General features: G+C 34.8%; 1 protein-coding gene and 2 non-coding genes across 4 annotated transcripts in view; 2 read left to right on the top strand and 1 right to left on the bottom strand.

Moving 5' to 3' along the window:
- The window catches only part of ADK (adenosine kinase), a 531050-nt gene that overhangs the window by 65848 nt on the left and 445699 nt on the right, over positions 1 to 19503 (bottom strand). The window lies entirely within an intron of this gene.
- On the top strand, positions 17512 to 17588 carry LOC123393028. The gene has a single exon (XR_006607730.1). It is a non-coding gene; the product is annotated as a small nucleolar RNA U2-19 (small nucleolar RNA).
- Positions 17747 to 17815, top strand: LOC123393027. The gene has a single exon (XR_006607729.1). It is a non-coding gene; the product is annotated as a small nucleolar RNA U2-30 (small nucleolar RNA).

Here is a 19503-nt window from a genome sequence, read left to right as displayed (position 1 = left end):
CTGCTTCTCCCTCTGCCTGCCACTCCTCCTGCTTGTGTGCATGTGCACGCTCTCTCTCTCTCTCTATCTCTCTGACAGATAAATAAATAAAAATCTTTAAAAAAATAATGCCCAAGCTGCAACGAACAAAGGGCCGCAGACTGGTTTTTTGAAATTAGTGTTTTCATTTTCTTTGGGTAGATAACTAGTTCCACTATTTTCTTTTGTTCTTCGTTGTGCATTTTTCTTTGTATGTCTTATAATTTTAGATTGTATCCTGAATATTGTAAATGATATGTTGTGGAGTAGGGGTTGGCAAACTACAGCCAGTTATCTGACTTGTGTAAGTCAGGCAAGTTATCTGATTTGTGAATAAAGTTTTAGTGGAATATAGTCATGCCCATTTGTGCATGTACTGTCTATAGATGCTTTTGCATTATAATGGCATAGTTGAGTAGTTGTAATGGAGACCACTTGGCCTCTAAGTCTAAAATATTTAATCTTTAACCCTTTAAGAAAAAGTCTGTTGACCTCTGTTGTAAAGACCAGTCAACTGTGTTTTCATGAAGAGGGTTATTTCTTTCTTTCTTTCTTTCATAAAGTAGATAGTTAATCTTTGCTAGACTCAAATTCTAACCTGTCAGACTGTATGTTTCCTATCAAGTTTTAGGCATGCCACTTAATGCCAACCTGGGCTTGCCCTAGAGATAAAAGCCACAAAAAGAAGAAATGTATGATCATTCCCTTGCTTCAAATATTGATTCTCCTTCAGTTTCTGCCTAATTTTCATTATTTACTAGTGTTCTCAGGTCATTGCTTTTATAATATTTTGTTCAGCATTATAATTGCTTCCTTGAAGAAAGAATGGTCTAAAAGGAACTATTTTTACTCTAAGTTGGAAGTCAGGATTCACTCTTTCAGGTTTGATTTTGAGAAACATTATGTTTGTTATATTCATTTATAATGTTAAGTGTAGTGGTAATTCATTCATTCACTTTTCATTACATGTTCATTACATATTAATATTACATTAATATATCAGTTGTTTATCCATTTACTATTTAGAGACATTTGTATTGTTTCTAATTATTTTGGTCATTACAAATAGTACTGCTCTATTTGTTACAGCAATAGGTTATAAATAACCAAGATATACATCGGAAGATTAGTAAAATAAATGGTGGTGCATTAATGAAATAGAATATTATGTAGTCCTAAAAACACGGAATGATCTCCAAGATATACTAACTGAAAAAGCAAGGTGTGGAAAAATATGCATCATTGACTTCCAACAGAAGCACTGGTTGACTCTGGGAAAATAAATGAATAGATGAGGCAAAGATTAAGAAGAAAAATTTCATGCTTTGTAAATGTATCATACATTAAAACAAATTTATAGAAAAGCACAAATATATTAAGTATATCCTCCCATGTTAATAAAACACTTTTATGACTAATCATTTTCCATATATGGATATGTTGATGAATTCTCTTTGGTTGAATATTTAGACTAGAATGAGCAAGATCTCTGTGAAGTAATATGGAGAAATTTCCTGGATATGTTACAAAGTGAAAAAAAGCAAAGTACAAAAGAGTACCAACAGAGTGCCATCTTTCAAATAAAAAGGAAATAAAATATTCATGTATCTGTTCATTTGGGCATAAACAAATTTAGGAATGAAATGTCTATCAACTGTTGATGGATAAAGAGAATAAGGTATAATTTATGTAATGGGTAGAACAGTGTCCCCCTAAAATTCATGTCTACCTGGAACCTCAGAACGTGAACTTATTTAAAAATAAGGTAGATATAATTGTGTACATAATGAATTAAGAGTATCCTTATAATAAGAGGCAAGGACATACAAAGATACAGCTACAAGCCAAGGAATACTAACAACTGATTGCTAAGAAAGGCTAAGGACTGAATGCCGAGAGCCACTAGAAGCTAGGAAGATACAAAGAACTCTTTCCTATAGACTTCAGAGGGAACTAAGTCCTGTGATATCTTTATTACTCTAAATGCTGATATCTAGAGACTTTTAGCCTTTAGAACTGTGAGAGAATAAATTTATGTTTTTAAGTCACCTAATTTGTAGCAATTTGTTATAATAAGGAAATTATTATGCCATGCAATGGAATATTACATGGCAATAAAAAGGAATGAATCATTGATACACGCTATAAAATGGATGAACCTTGAAGACATTGTACCAAATGAAAGAAGCTTGTACGGATTCCATTTTTGTGGAGTTCCAGAATAGGCATATGCACAGAGACAGATTATTGGTTGCAAAGGACTGGCAGAATTAATAGAAACCGAGGAGAGAGTTTCTTTTAGGGTGATAAAAATGTTCTAAAATTGACTGTGGTGTAGTTGCACAACTCTGTGCAACTCTATACCAAAAAAACTGAATTATACATTTTTTTAAAGATTTTTATTATTTATTTGACAGACAGAGATCACAAGCAGGCAGAGAGGCAGGCAGAGAGAGAGAGAGAGGAGGAAGCAGGCTCCCCGCTGAGCAGAGAGCCCGATGCGGGACTCGATCCCAGGACCCTGAGATCATGACCTGAGCCGAAGGCAGTGGCTTAACCCACTGAGCCACCCAGGCACCCTGAATTATACATTTTAAATGAGTAAACTATTTGGTATGTGAATTATATCTCAATAAAACAGTTTGGGGAAAAATAAGATGAAATATAGGAAGGATAAATCAGAAATGAATGAATTCACTTACCTTCCAAGAGGTAAGTGGAAAAAGGATAAAAGATAAAAGAATGGGAAAATGGGAATGGAGAAGGGGTTTGGGGAGAGGTACAATTCACTGAGTATAGATTTATAAATACCATGGTATCTGGTATTACCTTACTTACCTTACCTTCCAAGAGGTAAGTGGAAAAAGGATAAAAGATAAAAGAATGGGAAAATGGGAATGGAGAAGGGGTTTGGGGAGAGGTACAATTCACTGAGTATAGATTTATAAATACCATGGTATCTGGTATTACCTTACTTACCTTACCTTCCAAGAGGTAAGTGGAAAAAGGATAAAAGATAAAAGAATGGGAAAATGGGAATGGAGAAGGGGTTTGGGGAGAGGTACAATTCACTGAGTATAGATTTATAAATACCATGGTATCTGTAGAGCATGGTAACTTTCTACATACCATTTTTTTTAAAAAAGATTTTATTTATTTATTTGACAGAGAGAGAAAGATTACAAGTAGGCAGAGAGGCAGGCAGAGAGAGAGGAGAGGAAGCAGGCTCCCTGCTGAGCAGAGAGCCTGATGTGGGACTCGATCCCAGGACCCTGAGATCATGACCTGAGCTGAAGGCAGAGGCTTAACCCAATGAGCCACCCAGGCGCCCCTACATACCATTTAAAAAGTTAAAATTAACTATGGGGGGAAATGCTGTTGTGTTATATTGGAGTAGGCAATATCAGGATGAACTCAATTTAAAATACACACACACACACAGAGAGAGAGAGAGAGAGAGAATAGATATAGACAAGTAGATATAGAAATAGAGATGCTTGCATATTTTCATGTATTTCTTAATTCCATCTACAAAGAAGCCTAGGAGAAAAAAACAAGCCAGGAGCAAGGAAAACAGCTAGTGCCAATAAAAGGAACTAGAATTTTGAGAAATGCCTCATTCCATGTTTGGGGCAGGAAAACTTGGAGGATCTTGTATCAGAATAGAAAAAAGTCAAATTTGATGGCAATATGTCAAAAGGGTATAAGAGCCATCCTGAAGACACTTCCAATGGTCAAATCTAGGACAATGTGAGCAAAAAAATTAAAAATGATAGCATGGAATTTTAATCATAGAATAAAATGAATATTCCACAAGTCCATATTGATATGAATAAGTATATGAATAAACAAATCAATGGGCAAAAGAGAAAGCTCTTCCTGATAATATAATTCTAATTTATAATATATAGGGAATAATTAAAAATAGACAATCATTATTTGGCTAACACCCCAGTAATAATTATTTTTCTTTCTTTCTTTCCTTTTTTTTAGAGAGAGAGTGAGTGCACATGTGAGCACATGTGTTTAATATTTTAAATATTAAAAATTTAAGATCAATGCTGTTATGAGAGAGAATCTTAAGCAGCCTTAATGCTGAGTGCGGAGCCTAATGCAGGGCTCAATCTCACAACCCCGAGATCATGACCTAAGCTGAAATAAGGAAATCAAAAGTTGGATGCTTAACTTACTGAGTAACCCAGGTGCCCCCACAGAATAATTATTACTGATTAATCAATGGATGACAAAATTGACAGCAAAAGTATGACAAGACCAAAAAAAAAAAAAAAAAGATGAAAGACCATAATCTCAAAGTATTTCCCCATAAGATATTTATGGAGAAATATGAGAGGCATCAACTTAGCCAAGTGATCAAAATTAACAACATCACTAAATGAGGCATATTGGTATTATAAGTGTCCTGATATGATATGCTAAGAGCATGATATAATTTCTGTGGTATTCTTGCCTAAATTTATAACCTGAATTTAGTCAAACCCAAACTGAGACCCTATACAAAATAAGAGGGTAGCACTCTTCAGAAGTATCAAAGTTATGGAAGACAAAGGTAAAACTGAAGAACTATGTCAGAGTGTCAAGAGAATAAGAGAAACTGACTAACAGTGGGGTCCTGGATTGTATTGTAGACCAGAAAAACGACATTAGTGAGAGAACTGGTAACATCTGAATAAGGTATATAGCTTTATGAACAGTACTCTGTCAATACTAATTTCCTGGTTTTGGTAAGTACTATGGTTATATAAAATGTTAGTGTTTAGGAAAGCTGGGGGAAGGATATATAGAAGGTCGCTACTATTTTTGTAATCTCTCTGCTGTAAAATGATAAGTTAAAAATATTAAAAATTTAAGATCAGTGCTGTTATGAATATCCTTGTATGTAAATCTTAGTGCATTTGCTAAATTATTCCATAGGATTAATTCCTGTAACTAAAATTACTGAGTCAAAGGATATGCATATTTTAAAGGCTTTTGATATGTATTTTCAAGCTGTCATCCAGGAAAGCAGTACAAAATTTCTTCCACCAGCAAGCAGTGGGTCTCAATTATTTTTCAAATTTCCAAGATGTACCAGATGATCTCTAAGGTCATTTCTAGTTCTTATCTGCATCAAAACCTCACTTACGTTGCACAAACCAGTTTGCATGTCACTTAAAAAATACACTGTTTTAGTGATCACTAGTGTAAAGTGAACTCATGCTTGTATTATTTCTACAGTCCATTTCTTGGTAAAATTCAAATAATGTTTTCTATACATGGTTTTCTAGTGTATATCTCACCTGCTTTCTTTAAGTCTAAGCTTTCTGAAGAAGGGCCATATACCTTTGTTTTCAATACTACCACAGCATAGTATATATGCTACACACTGTAGTGGTTCAGTTTAGCATTTCAGGAGTTAAGCTGCAACTTGCTTCTTCTTCTTCTTCTTTTTAATTTTTTTAAATTCTGAAAATTTAAAACTTTTTTATTAGAGTATAACATAAAGATGTAAAGATACACAAGTCCTAAGTTGCAGCTTGCTTCTTGCCATAGACACGTTCAGATACCTTTTCAGCCGATATTTCAAGTCCTGTATTGTTTGCGTGAGGTCCTTCCTCATTTTGTCCTCCTTATACCTTTCCTGGGTCCTTATAATTCAGGCTGTATATGCAGAGCTGGGTACCCCAACTTTAAGCTAGTCCCAACAAGGGCAGGATATGTGTCAAGAGTAGGGCATGGAATTACTTTAGACTTTGAGATGTAAACTGTGGTAGCCCAGCTTTTGTTTTACTTTAATAAACTATCTTCTGCACTAATCAATCCTGAGAACTGGCCTAGGCTTCAGTCTAGATTGTCTATCCTTAGCCCTGAGTGATTATCCTTCCTAACATCCTAGGCTCCACTTTCTAAAAACTAAAATGCTTGCTAGCTTCCGGTAACCCTTCCTTTTAGAAGATCAGCACAGCTCCTTCTGTGTAAGAAGGGACTTCTCTGAATGATACTGATTGCCTCCTGAGAAAGAACTTTTTTCCTTTTTTCCACTACCACTCCTAGCTCACATAATATGTCGGTGTGTTCATACCAGAATTGCTGAGGCTGCCGTACCCTTGGAGTCTTCACTTAAAATGACTTAATGTCAGATTTGCTACCAGCTCCTGTGTCCAGACGCTTTATCTCAACATCTGCCTTACCCACATTAAGTTTTTTCCCAGTCCCTCCTGGCTCTGCTTTCCTGACCTTCCTATTTAACCAATCCGCTATGCCTCCATCCTGGACCATTAATCTAACTTGCTATAATCTACCTTATCACAGCTTTGGCTTGTAAACTATAGAAACAGCACAAAAGGTCAACACCTGACACCTTTTTGATTGGCATGATTCATCTGGAGAAAAATTATCTCCCCCATAGGATCTATTTACTATTTCCATTTTCCTCTGTTTAGCTAAAATTCAGAATAACTCAAAGGGAAAAGCTAGGTGTGCTCTGAAGCTAAATTGAAACCACCAAATAATACACAGGAACACATGGAAAACTGAGCTGTAAACAGATCCCAGATGAAATGTCAGTACTGTCAATGGTGACAAATGCCTTTATGCTTTATAGATAAGCTGACAAGTGGCATGCTGGGTTGGGATGTTGCTATCACGTGTCAAAGACACCTAATGACCCCCATTATGATCCACTTCATATGCTGACATACCAACGAGCAGATTTGTAAAAATTTACTGCAGCTGAATGTTCAGTTAAGCTTTAATATACATATTAAACATATATTAACATATCCATATAATAGGTAATATAAACTAATATATTAATATATTTAACAAATATATTGCATATAATAAACATTTATTTATCTTTTTCTTCTAAATGGTTCCTTGTACTTACAAAACATCCAATAAAAAAATCTAAATATAAATATCCTTTATAGAGGAATGTGAAGATAGAAATGGATAAATCTAAGACTATTTCCGAACAAAGCTTTTTTGGTTACCTTTTGTATCATATTCTCAAAGTAGCTATAGCCAAGGCTCTAAAAAGCTTAAATCTATATGGATTTGCTATAATGGCTTAAGGTTTAAATGCTTTAACAGATTCCAGAATAGCTGACTGCAAAACTATTTATTTGATCATAACAAAGAGCACTGCTATTATTATTTCATAATAATCATGTTATGAGCTGTAATTTATGATGGAAATATAATGGTTAATCCTACTGCAAGTCACAGAAATTCAAGGCCATGGTTTACTTTCTAGGACTCATGGGCATATTCAGATTAGCCAGCAGTTCAGACAGAAATATGAACCTTGCCAGTGATCCAAGTAACTGTTTCAGGGAACTAGACCTTTTGTCTAGGCCTCCATTCATTGTTCTCATCTAATCTTTCTTAAGATCTAGATATATTCTAGGTATTTAAGCAACATCTAGAAAGAATAAGACCATTTTAAAAGTTTCTTCATTAAAATGTGAGTCACAGAAGGAACAGTGTTCTCTAGAAAATGCAACAACAAAGATTTCTATGAAAAATATCACAAAAAATCCACTTTGAATCATAGAATATAATGACATTATACAGCTTGTAAATGTAGACTCTTTAGTGAGGACATATTCCTACTGTTCTCAATTTTAGGTGGCTCTATCATTCACTTATTAAACCCAAAACCAGAAATATCTCTTGGAAATGGAGACATTTCTCTAGTGTTACCTGTTGCTTCTAAATAGATTTAAAAATGGGGTGAATATAGTTTATTTAATTTTAACATTATTTTGAACTTCTATTTCTAGCTTCCAGTGTTTATTATCAGAATTTCTATAATTTTACTAATAGCTATCTCCTAATTTAGTGTCAACTATAAATTTTATTACTGGGTTATTACTCTTTTTCCTTAATCTAAGGAAAGAAACCCACTTACTAAAGCCAGTCCAGCAGCATTTCTTTTAGAAAGCACTTTAGTATGAACTGTCTCCATGACTGAATTCATTACCCTTTTGCATTAGTCTTTGTTTATCATCTTTAAACCAAACCAATCTTTATTAATTTTCTAAGGCATTTTCCCTAGTGCTCTTACCATGATTTATACATAGCTCTTTTTCTCTACAATTTTCTTAACCCTATCAAATTTGTCTCACTCTAACCCCATGGGTTTGTAATCATTTCTAATACCTTTTAGAGGGATTACTGCAGCTTTTATTCTTTGGTATTTAATTAAAAAAAAAGATCTTCATGTTTAGTATTTGTTGATCCCTCTGAAACAGGGCTTTATAAACAAATAGAAGTGCATTATGAGAAACTGATTGCAAGATGTTTCTTAGCCCAAATGATCTCTTCCTTCTCTGTACGCACTTTAAGAATTTATTTATTTATTTTACAGAGAAGGAAGGAGAGAGAGAGAGAGAGAGAGAGGGCACCTAGGTGGCTCAGTCAGTTAAGTGTCTGCATTCAGCTTAGGTCATGATCCCAGGGCCCTGGGATCAAATCCCGCATTGTGCTCCCTGCTTCTCTCTCTCCCTCTGCCTGCTGCTCCCCCTGCTTGTGCTCTCTCTCTCCCAAATAAATAAATAAAATCTTTAAACATAAAAGAGAGACTGGGGAGAGTGAGAATGGGTAGGAAAGGGGGAGAAGGAGAGAAGCAGACTCCATGCTTAGTGTGGTGCTCAGTCTCATGACCCTGAGATCATGACCTGAGCCAAAATCAAAGAGTCGGATGCTTAACCCACTGAGCCACCCAGGCGTCCCACTCTGTATCTACTTTAAGCACTTAATCATGTACTGCCCAGCAAAGCATTCAAAGGCCTATCACAACTAACCATTCATGCTTACCCACAAGTCTCTTCCTAACATTTGATATTTTCTGTGATACATTATACCCTTTAAGGACTCTTTGATTTTTACCTTATTAGCCCATTAATTTACATTCTTTTATAATCTCAGCTTGCCAAAAATGAACCACATTCTTCAAAGCCTGGTTAAACCATCACTTTCTTTGTGAAACTTTCCCCAATTCCTTATGCCTTCTATACTATAAAGGGCAGTTCATTAAAGTCATATACTACTTTTGATAATTGTATATAGGTTATGTCTCTCCTAGATTTTAGGTAATGGAGTTTTGTCTTATTTATCTTTTTTTTTTTTTAAGATTTTATTTATTTATCAGATAGAGATCACAAGTAGGCACAGAGGCAGGCAGAGAGAGAGGGAAGCTTGAGCAGAGAGCCTGATGCGGGGCTCAGTCCCAGAACCCCAGGATCATGACCCGAGCCAAAGGCAGAGGCTTTAACCCACTGAGCCACCCAGGCGACTCTTATTTATCTTTTTTTTTTTTTCCAAAGATTTATATGTTTTGTTTTTTTTAAGATTTCATTTATTTATTTGACAGACAGAGATCACAAGTAGGCAGAGAGGCAGGCAGGTAGAGAGGAGGAAGGAGGCTCCCCAGCTTAGCAGAGAGCCCGATGTGGGGCTCAATCCCAGGACCCTGGGATGATGACCTGAGCTGAAGGCAGAGGCTTTAATCAACTGAGCCACCCAGGCACTCCCTTATTTATCTTTTTACTACAATTCCTCACACATAGTAGGCACTCAGTAAAACCATACTGATTTGTATTCATTTGTACTGTTATTTTACTGTTTTATCTATTGGTATCTTGCCTCTCTGACCTGTCCTGTTAGAGATTCTCAGATTTCTTTTTTTTTTTTTTCAAAGATTTTACTTATTTATCTGACAGACAGAGATCACAAGATGGCAGAGAGGCAGGCAGAGAGGCAGGGCAGGGTAGGGGGGAAGAGCAGGCTCCCCGCTGAGCAGAGAGCCTGATGTGGGGCTCGATCCAAGGACCCTGAGATCATGAACTGAGCCAAAGGCAGAGGCTAACCCCACTCAGCCAACCCTCAAATTTCTTTAAGTTCTATATTACCTGGCATATCCTTAGCACATAATCAAGAATCTTTGATTTGGAAGAAATGTTAGATACAGTACAGCCCCAAATCTCAACCAATACAAGGATTCATTTTACTAAATACCTTTGTTTAACTATCTCTAATAAGGAGCATGACCATATGGACTGGTTTGCTCAGGACAGCCCTAGTATAATTAATGGCACCCTCATTCACTCTGAAAACTATCTGAGTTTTATGGTCATCTTAATAATGAAAAACTGCTTACTTCCTCACAAGTGGTAAACAGGTGAACAGTCCTAATTATTGTATCTTTTGAATTCTGAACCATGTAGATGTACTGCCTATTCACAGAACACTTAAAAAAATTTCCCCTTTGTTATAGGTAGGTAAGAGTAGAGTTCTAGGATTAAGTGAAATAATTAAGAATGCAGGTAAAATTTAATATGATAAATAAATCAGGGGCACCACGGTGGCCCAGTCAGTTAAGTATCTGACTTGAATTTGGCTCAGGTCATGATCTCAGGATCAGGAGATTGAGCCCTGTGTTGGGCTCCATGCTGGTGTGGAGCATGATTAAGATTCTCTCTCTCCCTCTCCTCTGAATTGCATGTGCAGGCATGTGCGCGCTCTCTCTCTCTCTCTATATATATATACATATATGAGATAAATAAATTGAATGGGAGCTAAGTGCAAAATGATTAATTTGACAAAAAATTAGGACATTTTCTTGAGACTTTAGATTGCTTATTAAAACAGAAAGGCACTGAATAGAAGAACTTAAAATAGCTTAATAAAAGCAGAGAAAAGCTAAATAAGCTTCATGGGCCAAGATTAAACAACAGGGGAAAATCCTTAGGAATAGTGGCTTCTATTTTGGCAACTTCAAAGGTCAATGAATATAAAAAATGATGTATGCTTCTAAAGAAGTTTAATTAAGATAAACTGTCTTGGCCAAGGTTTAAAGAAATAAGGCAATAAAAAGTCTTCATTTAAGTATAGTTTTTACTATCCAATGAGCAACACTTTATACCTTTTAACCTAAGAAAATTTTAACTGTTCAATTATCTGAATCAGATTTTTCTGCTACACCTCCAGACTTTTATCTGAGCCAAAAACACACATGTCATGTTTCAGCCAAAATAAAATTCTGCCGCCAAGCTGTAATGCTCTGAAAAATGAATTTTAGAGTCTAACTACATTTTAAAAGAATCACTCATTGGGTACAAACAATAATTATTCTGAAAAACATTTGGTAATATACTTCTTAGACAAATATCCATTTGTAATGTATTTTCAAGCGCTCTCAAGAAATTGATTATTTGGAGTTTTAAAATAAGATGGAAACACTCTCTAAGAATCATTTAAGTTAATGTATACATATATATCTATAAAAGTGTAGGTAAATACAGCTCTCATCAAGATAACCATTCACATATACATAATGCAATTATCAGATATGTATACACACCTCCACATGAGAATTTTTTAATCAACTCTAAAAAATTCTATCTAAAGAATTTAAATCTTTATTATTAATATTCTATATTAATAAATTAATATCTAAAGTCTTAAAATTTGAGATTATTTGGCTGAAGCTCTGAGAAACACAGTTAATCAAATATCTACCAGATCATATATGAACATTTTCTTGAGTCAAAAGGTCTCTGGATGTATATCTACAAGAAGATTTATCCTACTAAAATCTATTGGTATTGATCTAGTGGTTAAATGTAATGAAGAAGCAGAAAGTGATCCGTCAAATATACAGTCTCAGATACAGTATAAGCCAGGCTTTTCCCAACTGATATTTTGGGCCAGATAATTCTTTGTTGTGGATGGCTGTCTTGTACATTACAGGATTTTTTAATGTCATCTTTGGCCTCTATCCACTAGATGCCAGTTGAATTCCCTCATTCTCTACTGCCCACCCAGCTGTGACAACCAAAAGGGAGGAGAAAAATTGCTCCTGGTTGAGAATCACTGCTGTAAATAAGTGAGCCAATGTGGTATAGAACAGATTAGACTATACTGGGGTTCAAGAGGTTGGATTCTGCTACAGTTTTTGGCTCTAACTTTGGGATCTTACATAAATCACTGCACCCAGCCATTCTCAAAGGAGGTTACGGGTGCTGGTATTGCTAAATCATTTAAGAACCTTATGATAACACTTAACTTTGTTGGGCCATATATTTTTCTATTTTGTAATTAAAAATATTGACTAAGAACTTTGATTTGGCTCTAATGCCATAGCTTGTGATAAACCACTTCCTATACAACTTCCCATACAGCTAGAAAAGCTGTAAAAATAAAAGAACAATAAAGGGGGTATGAGAGCGCTGTCAAGGTAGCCAAGACTTGATAAGATCAGATCCCTGGGAGTAGAAAGAGCTAGGCTGACATTTTAAAAGTTGATCTTCCCCTCAGGGCATTTGCAGATTTTTGGTGCTTGGTTAGATGTTGAGAATCTAGGAAGAGGGCTTTTAATAAGAGGTAGAGAAGCCAATAGAGCGTTTGACAATCTCCAGGGTTGCGGAGACAAAAATTGAATTTTGGGGCTGCCAAGGCAGTTAGAATTGAGGTGTCTTGTTCTAGAAGAGAAGGAAACATAGTGGAGTAAGCCTGACACTCAGGGTCTTCTCCTTTGAGGTATTTGTTAAATTTGTAATGTTACAGAACAAGAAGGCAAGACAGTAAGCAAAGGATCTCTAAAAGGCAGAGTAGTATTTTTAGCAGTCATATGGTACCAATGACAACCTACGAAGGAGTATGGACCCTAGTAAATACTGTAGGATTTCAGCTGACATTTCAGGAGAGCTATAGCATATGAGTGGAGACAAATTAGAAGCCTTACAAAAACTGTAACCCAACCTTGAGCTGGTTCAGTCCTCAACAGAAATGCTATAATTTAGCATGGACAGTATTTAGCATTTAATGAAAATGTATCAGGCAAGCCAAGATACAAGGCTGTCCCAAATGAAGTAAAGAAACCAGACTCAAAGATGACTGAGATATTATAATTTTTGGACATGCAACTTATTATTACTGTGATTAACATGTTCAAAAAATAAATGACAAGGTAGGCAATTATAGCAAAGAACTGACAACAGTAAAAAAGAATCAATACAAGAAATAAAAAATGTGACTACTGAAATGATGAACTCAATAGATGTGCTGAAATGCAGATGGAACAAAGTAGAAGAGAAGGTAGGAAGAGAGGGTACTGAACTAAATGCCAGGTCAGTACAAACATATAAGCTGAAACTTAAGGAGAAAAATGATAGAAATTACAAAAAAGATCATAAAAGACATACAGGACACAATAAAAAGGCCTAAGAAATGAGCAACTGGAAAGAGAGGAATGCAATATCTAAAGAGATAATGGAAAATGGAAATGGAAAGAGAGGAATGCAATATCTAAAGAGATAATGGCTGGAAAATGTCCCAAACTGGTAGGAGTCTTCGATCACAGATTCAGGAATTACGAAAAACCAAGAAAAACCAGAAACAAGAAAAACCAGAATCAAGTCCAACGTTAAAGTCAAAATCAAAATTCTAGAAAAATTCTAAAAAAGCAGACAAAGAAAATAGAAATATATCCAAAGAAGCGAGAATAAGACTAACAATTGACTTCTTGACAAAAATAAGAGAATCCAAAGATTATGGAAGGTCATCATTAAAGAATATAACTTCCAATGTAGAGTTCTGTGCTTACGGAAAGGCAAAATAAAAGATATCTGTAGGGGCACCTGGGTGGCTCAGTGGGTTAAGCCTCTGCCTTGGCCTCAGGTCATGATCTCAGTATCCTGGTATCGAGCCCCACATCAGGCTTTCTGCTCAGCAGGGAGCCTGCTTCTCCCACTCTCTCTCTGCCAGATACATAGATAAAATCTTAGAAAAATATATCTGTAGGGGTACTTGGTGGCTTAGTTGGTTAAGCATCTCACTCTTGTTTTCAGCTCAGGTCATGATCTCAGGGTTGTAAGACTGAGCTCTGTGTTGTGCTCTGTGCGGGATGTGGAGCCTGCTTGGGATTCCCTCTCTCTCCTTTTGCATGCCACCCCAACCTCCACACTCACCCCCACCCCTCTTTCTCAAAAAGACACAAAACACAAAAAACAAAAAAACCTGCAAACAAAAACTAAAAGAATTCACACACTGATTGAAAACTAAAACAAGCTGTGTAGGCTGAAGAAAAATGATAAAATAATTCATAATTATCCAGATGAAAACATGGAAATGAAGGAAGAGGAGAAAAACAATGCAAAGAGTAAAATTCAACTACACAAAATGATAATAGTATTCTGTCACTACAAGGCATTAAAATGTAGAATTAAGGTGACTGACAACAATTATAGAAAAAGTTGGAAGTCTTAATGGAATTAAAATATTCTAAGATCCTACCATTGTTTGAGAAGTGGCAAACGTTATAGTTTATATTTGACTTTAATATGTCAAGGATACATTTTGTAATCTTTAGGGCAAACTTCAAAAGGATATACAACTGCCAAGCAAACAGAAAAGGAAATGATAATAAAAAATACTTGTTCAATCCAGGGGGAAAAAAAAAAAAAAAAAAACCAGGAAAGAAGAAAAAAAAGAAGATTAACATGTGGCAAACAGGAAAAAAAAGTAAGATGTGAGATAGGAATCCAATTATATGAGTAATATATATTGAATATAAATAGACTCCAATCAAAGACAGAATGAATTAAAGAAACAATAAAAGTACATTCCAAGTACAAAAAAATCTTGTATTTAAGAACATAGGTCAAAAGTAAAAGGATGGAAAAACAATGCAAACACTAAAATAACATAAAGACGGCATAGTTATACTAATAATAGACACAAAAGATATTCAGGCAAGCACCATTAGAGGTAAAAAAGAATATTTCCAAATGATAAAAGGTTCAGTCCATCAGGAAGATAAAAGAATTCTAAACTTATATACATGTAAGTTATATACAAGAACATTTAACTTACACATGAAAGATAGCTTCAAAATATATAAAGCAAAATTGGATAGAACCAAAAGGAAAGAGATAAAAATCCCAATCATAGCAGGATACTTTAATAAATGTCTCTCAATAACTGATTTAAAAAAGCAGACAAAAACCAAATAAGAGTATAAATGATCTAGACAACAAACTCAGCAAACATGACTTTAGTGTATATATTAAGACTATGTTTAAGAATGTCAGCACAATAAAGAAAAAGAATGTCAGCATATACATTGTTTCAAATGCACAAAGAACATGAATAGAATTGACCATATGATATTCAATAAGACAAAATTATAACAAATTTTGAAGAACTAAAATCATTTGGCATACTTGACCACAATGAAATGAAACCAAATAACAGAAACAAAGAGATAATTAGAAAATCTCCAAATATATTCCAGGTATTTAAAAATTAAGCAAAACTTCCTAAGTAACTTACAGATTAAAGAAGAAATCACAAAAGGAATTAAAAAATGTCTGAACTAAAAATAATGAAAATAGACACACCAAAATTTAGAAATTAAATATGCAGAAAATAGAATAAAGAGGATAGTAGCAAAAATTTTAAAAATAAAAAAAACATTCAATGGAGAGAATTAACAAAGTCAGAGTTGGTTCTTTTCTTTTTAAAAAAATTTTATTTATTTGGGAGAGTGAGCGAGAGAAAGAGAGCACAAGCAGACTCCATGGTGAGCAGGGAGTCTCCAACAAGGGGCTTGATCTCAAGACCCTGGGATCTAACCTGAGCCGAAGGCACATGCTTAACCAACTGAGCCACCCAGGCACCCCAATTCTTTTTTAGACTAATAGTTAAACCTTGTCATGACCATTAAAATGTGCCTCTCAGATGAGCCAAGTGGAGCTTTGCTTTGAAATTCACCACTGCATTCATATGGAGGCCATGCTTCCCCTGAGCACAATAGAAATAGCATGGAGTGTGGGATGTGTGGGACTCCTTTGGATAATTTTAGCCTGAGGACTTCTCTCTGGCTTTGTCAAAACTTAATTATATTGCAATCTATGCCTCTTCCTGCCTAAACTTCTTTCAGTTCTGCTCTTCAACACAGGAGTCAGGCCTGTACTACAGTCAGAGAGGTCTGTCTCCTTGTTTCCTCTGGCTCCTAACTTATCTTCCATTACAGGTGTTTCCTTCAATAAATCTCTTGAATGTCTAACCTCGTTTTGGCATCCATTTCTTTGAAAATCCAAATTAGCATAAACTTATATGAAGCATAATCAAGGAAAATGGAAGGGGCATATATTTAATTTTAAAACTAGGAATTAAAAAAGGAACATCACTATAGATCCTATAGTAATTAAGATGATGAGAGAATATTAGAAATAATTTTATGTTAATAAATTTGAATATTTAGGTGAAATAGACAAATTCTGAGAGAAATACAACCTATCAAAACTGACACAGGAAGAAACAGAAAAAATCAGGCATTCTTATTCAATTAAAGAAGAATCTGTAATTAAAAGCTATCCAACAAAGTATTCTCTAGGCCCACATATTTTGATGGGTGAGCTCTTTCAAATATTTATGCAAAGTAAAAAGAACCGCAAGCATGGGGCACCTGGGTGGCTCAGTGGGTTAAGGCCTCTGCCTTTGGCTCAGGTCATGATCCCAGGGTCCTGGGATCAATCCCTGCATCAGGATTTCTGCTCACCGGGGAGCCTGCTTCCACCTGCCCCACTCCTGCCTGCTGCTCTGCCTACTTGTGATCTCTGTCAAATAAATAAATAAAATCTTAAAAAAAAAAAAAAGAAAAAAAAAAAAGAACCTCAAGCTTATAAAACTCTCCCAGAACAGAAAAAGGGCCCTTCCTTACTCACTTTATAAGGTCATCATAATGTTCTTACCCAAACTAACAAGTATGTTACAAAAAAAGGAAAATTAAGAAACAAACCCTTTCATAACAACACTGCAAATATCTGAGAAAAACATAATCCGATCAAATCCAATGGTATATTAAAAGAATATCGTGACAATATTGGGACTATCCCAAGAACGCAAAGGTGATTTACCATTCCAAAATCAAGCTGTAATTCACACATTATAAAGGTAATTTCTAATAGATGCAGAGAAGTTATTTGATAAAATTCAAGATCCTTTCATGAGTAAAAACATCTTAACATCATCAACAACAAAACTCTGCAAACTATTACTGAAAGGAAACTTCTTTACTCTGTTAAGGAGGATCTATAAAGGGAATGCAGCAAACTTTATCCTTTCTGATAAAATACTGAAGGTTTTCCACTGGACACTGGGAATGAGACAAAGACATTTATATAACCACTTCAATTATACTCATATTCATTGTTTTTCACTGTGCTAATAGTGCAGTAGAAAAATAAAAAAATAAATACAAAGACTGGGAAAGAAGAAATGAAACCATCATTATTCACAGATGATATCATTATATACATAGAAAATCCAAAAGAATCAACAGACATATTATTACAATTGATAAGTGGAAACAATGTCATTATAAAAAATTTATACACCAGTGAAACACAAACAGAAACTGAAACTAAAAGGATGCCATTTAAAAATGGATAGCATCATTCCCAGAGATCTGCTCTTACTAAAACGCATCAATATGAAAATAGATAAATTTGTGCATAAAAAACCTTCCAGTCTATCTGATGTGTATCTCTGTAGTTCTGAGAAGTAAAAGTATTTAAAACAATAAGGGCTTGTATCTGGAGTTGTGACAGTGTGTGTGCATCTGTGTGTATAAAGGTCACAGTGGGTAACTGAGGACTTGTTGATGGATGATGAGATTGGGGGGGTGGATATGTATGTGTATGAAACACTCATCAGTTCTGAGCAATGATAGAAAGGTTTTCTACTGACCTTTACAACTATGAAGGCTTCTACAGTTGATCTGAGCTCAGAATTAAAAAAAAAAAAAGAATAGTATCAAAAAACAAATAAGTGTAACGCCTGGCTGGCTCAGTTGGTAGAGCATGTGACACTTGATCTCAAGGTCATGAATTCAAGCCCCATGTTAGGCATAGAGGTCACTTAAAAAATACAAAAAACAAATAATAAGAGTCTTATAAAAAAGTTATACATGTGAGGCCATTATACTGAAAAAAACTAACATTTTGAGAAAAACTAAAGACCACCTAAGTTAACAGAGAAATATATTCTATGAATTGGAAGACACAGTATTGTAAAGATGTTAATTCTTTCCAAACTGGTTCACAGATTCAATATAAAAATTCAATTCAATAAAATTCTAGTAAGAATAAAAAATTTCAGAGGGGCAACAACAATCTGATTCTAAAATTTATGTGGAAATGCAAAGAGCCAAGAAAAGTCAGGACAATCTTGAAAAACAAAGTTGGAAGTCTGGCATTACCAAGTAAAAAGACTAATTATAAGTTAAGTAATTCAGAGAATGTAAACTGGTTATAATAAAGAAAACAATGGAATAGAATAGATACTCTAAAAAAGACACACAGATATAAGGTAATGTGAAATGTGACAAACATGTCAATTTACTGCAGTAAGGGAAAGATGTTCCTTTTAATAAATGATGATGGGTCAATTGGTTATTCATATGGGTAAGAGAAATGAATTATCCCTTTATCCCATACCATATATAAAAATTCTAATTCCAGAAGAACCTGTGAATCCAAATGAAAAGAGTAATGTCAAAACTTTAGGGGAAAAAAAGAGAACAGGAAAATCTCTCAATGAGCTAAGGATATGCAAAGATTTTTTTAAAAGAATATGAAAAATACTATCCATAAGGGGGAAAACATTATTAACCGGACTCTATTAAATATGAAAAGCTTTATTTATCAAAAGATACCACAAGAGAATGAAAAGGCAAGCCACAAGTTAAGAGAATATATTTGCATTCCATTTATCTAGCAAAACACTTATGCATACTGCAAAAAGAATTATACATCAAGATGACAATCTAATATGGGCAAAAGACAGGAACTTTACAAAAGAAGATATCTAAATTCTAATAAGCAGATGAAAAGGTGTCTCACCTCATTAAATTGGGGAAATTCTAATGAAAACACAATGAGAAACTAGAGCATACTTACCAGAATAGCTTAAAATAAAAAAAACATGGATGGCTGAAAATGAGGAAAAATAGAAGCCATTCTATGTACTGCTGGTGGGTATAAATTGGTACCACCACTTCAGAAAACTAGAATTGAAAAATGGAACTCTTCTGTTGTGTAACTATGGTGGTGGCTGCATGATCTTATGCATTTGTTAGAGCACGCAGAACAGAGACACCATGAGGGGTAAACTCTACTTACTAAAAACCCAACCTAGATATGAAAGGAAATCAAAATGGAATACAAACTTAACTGTACCACAATGAATAATGTAACCACACTGAAGTGGATGGAAGAAAAGAACTAACCTGAAGTGACTCTGGATAACAGTATTTTGACCAGACATCGGAGGGCTAAAGACAAAAAGAACTATAAACAAATACATACTCTAGGAAGTAAATATGTTTTGCATAAGGGTGTGGGTAAGTAATTCAAAGCTGGCTTAGGATCGAACAAATAAGTAAATATATTTTAGATAATGGGAGTCAGAACTTTC

The sequence above is a fragment of the Mustela putorius genome, unplaced genomic scaffold (genome assembly GCF_011764305.1).
Source record: "Mustela putorius furo isolate JIRA1106 unplaced genomic scaffold, ASM1176430v1.1 tig00000698_pilon_pilon_pilon, whole genome shotgun sequence".
Classification (NCBI taxonomy): domain Eukaryota; kingdom Metazoa; phylum Chordata; class Mammalia; order Carnivora; family Mustelidae; genus Mustela; species Mustela putorius.
Note: the sequence above shows the minus strand (reverse complement) of the source record. Positions and strands in the feature narration are given on the sequence as shown.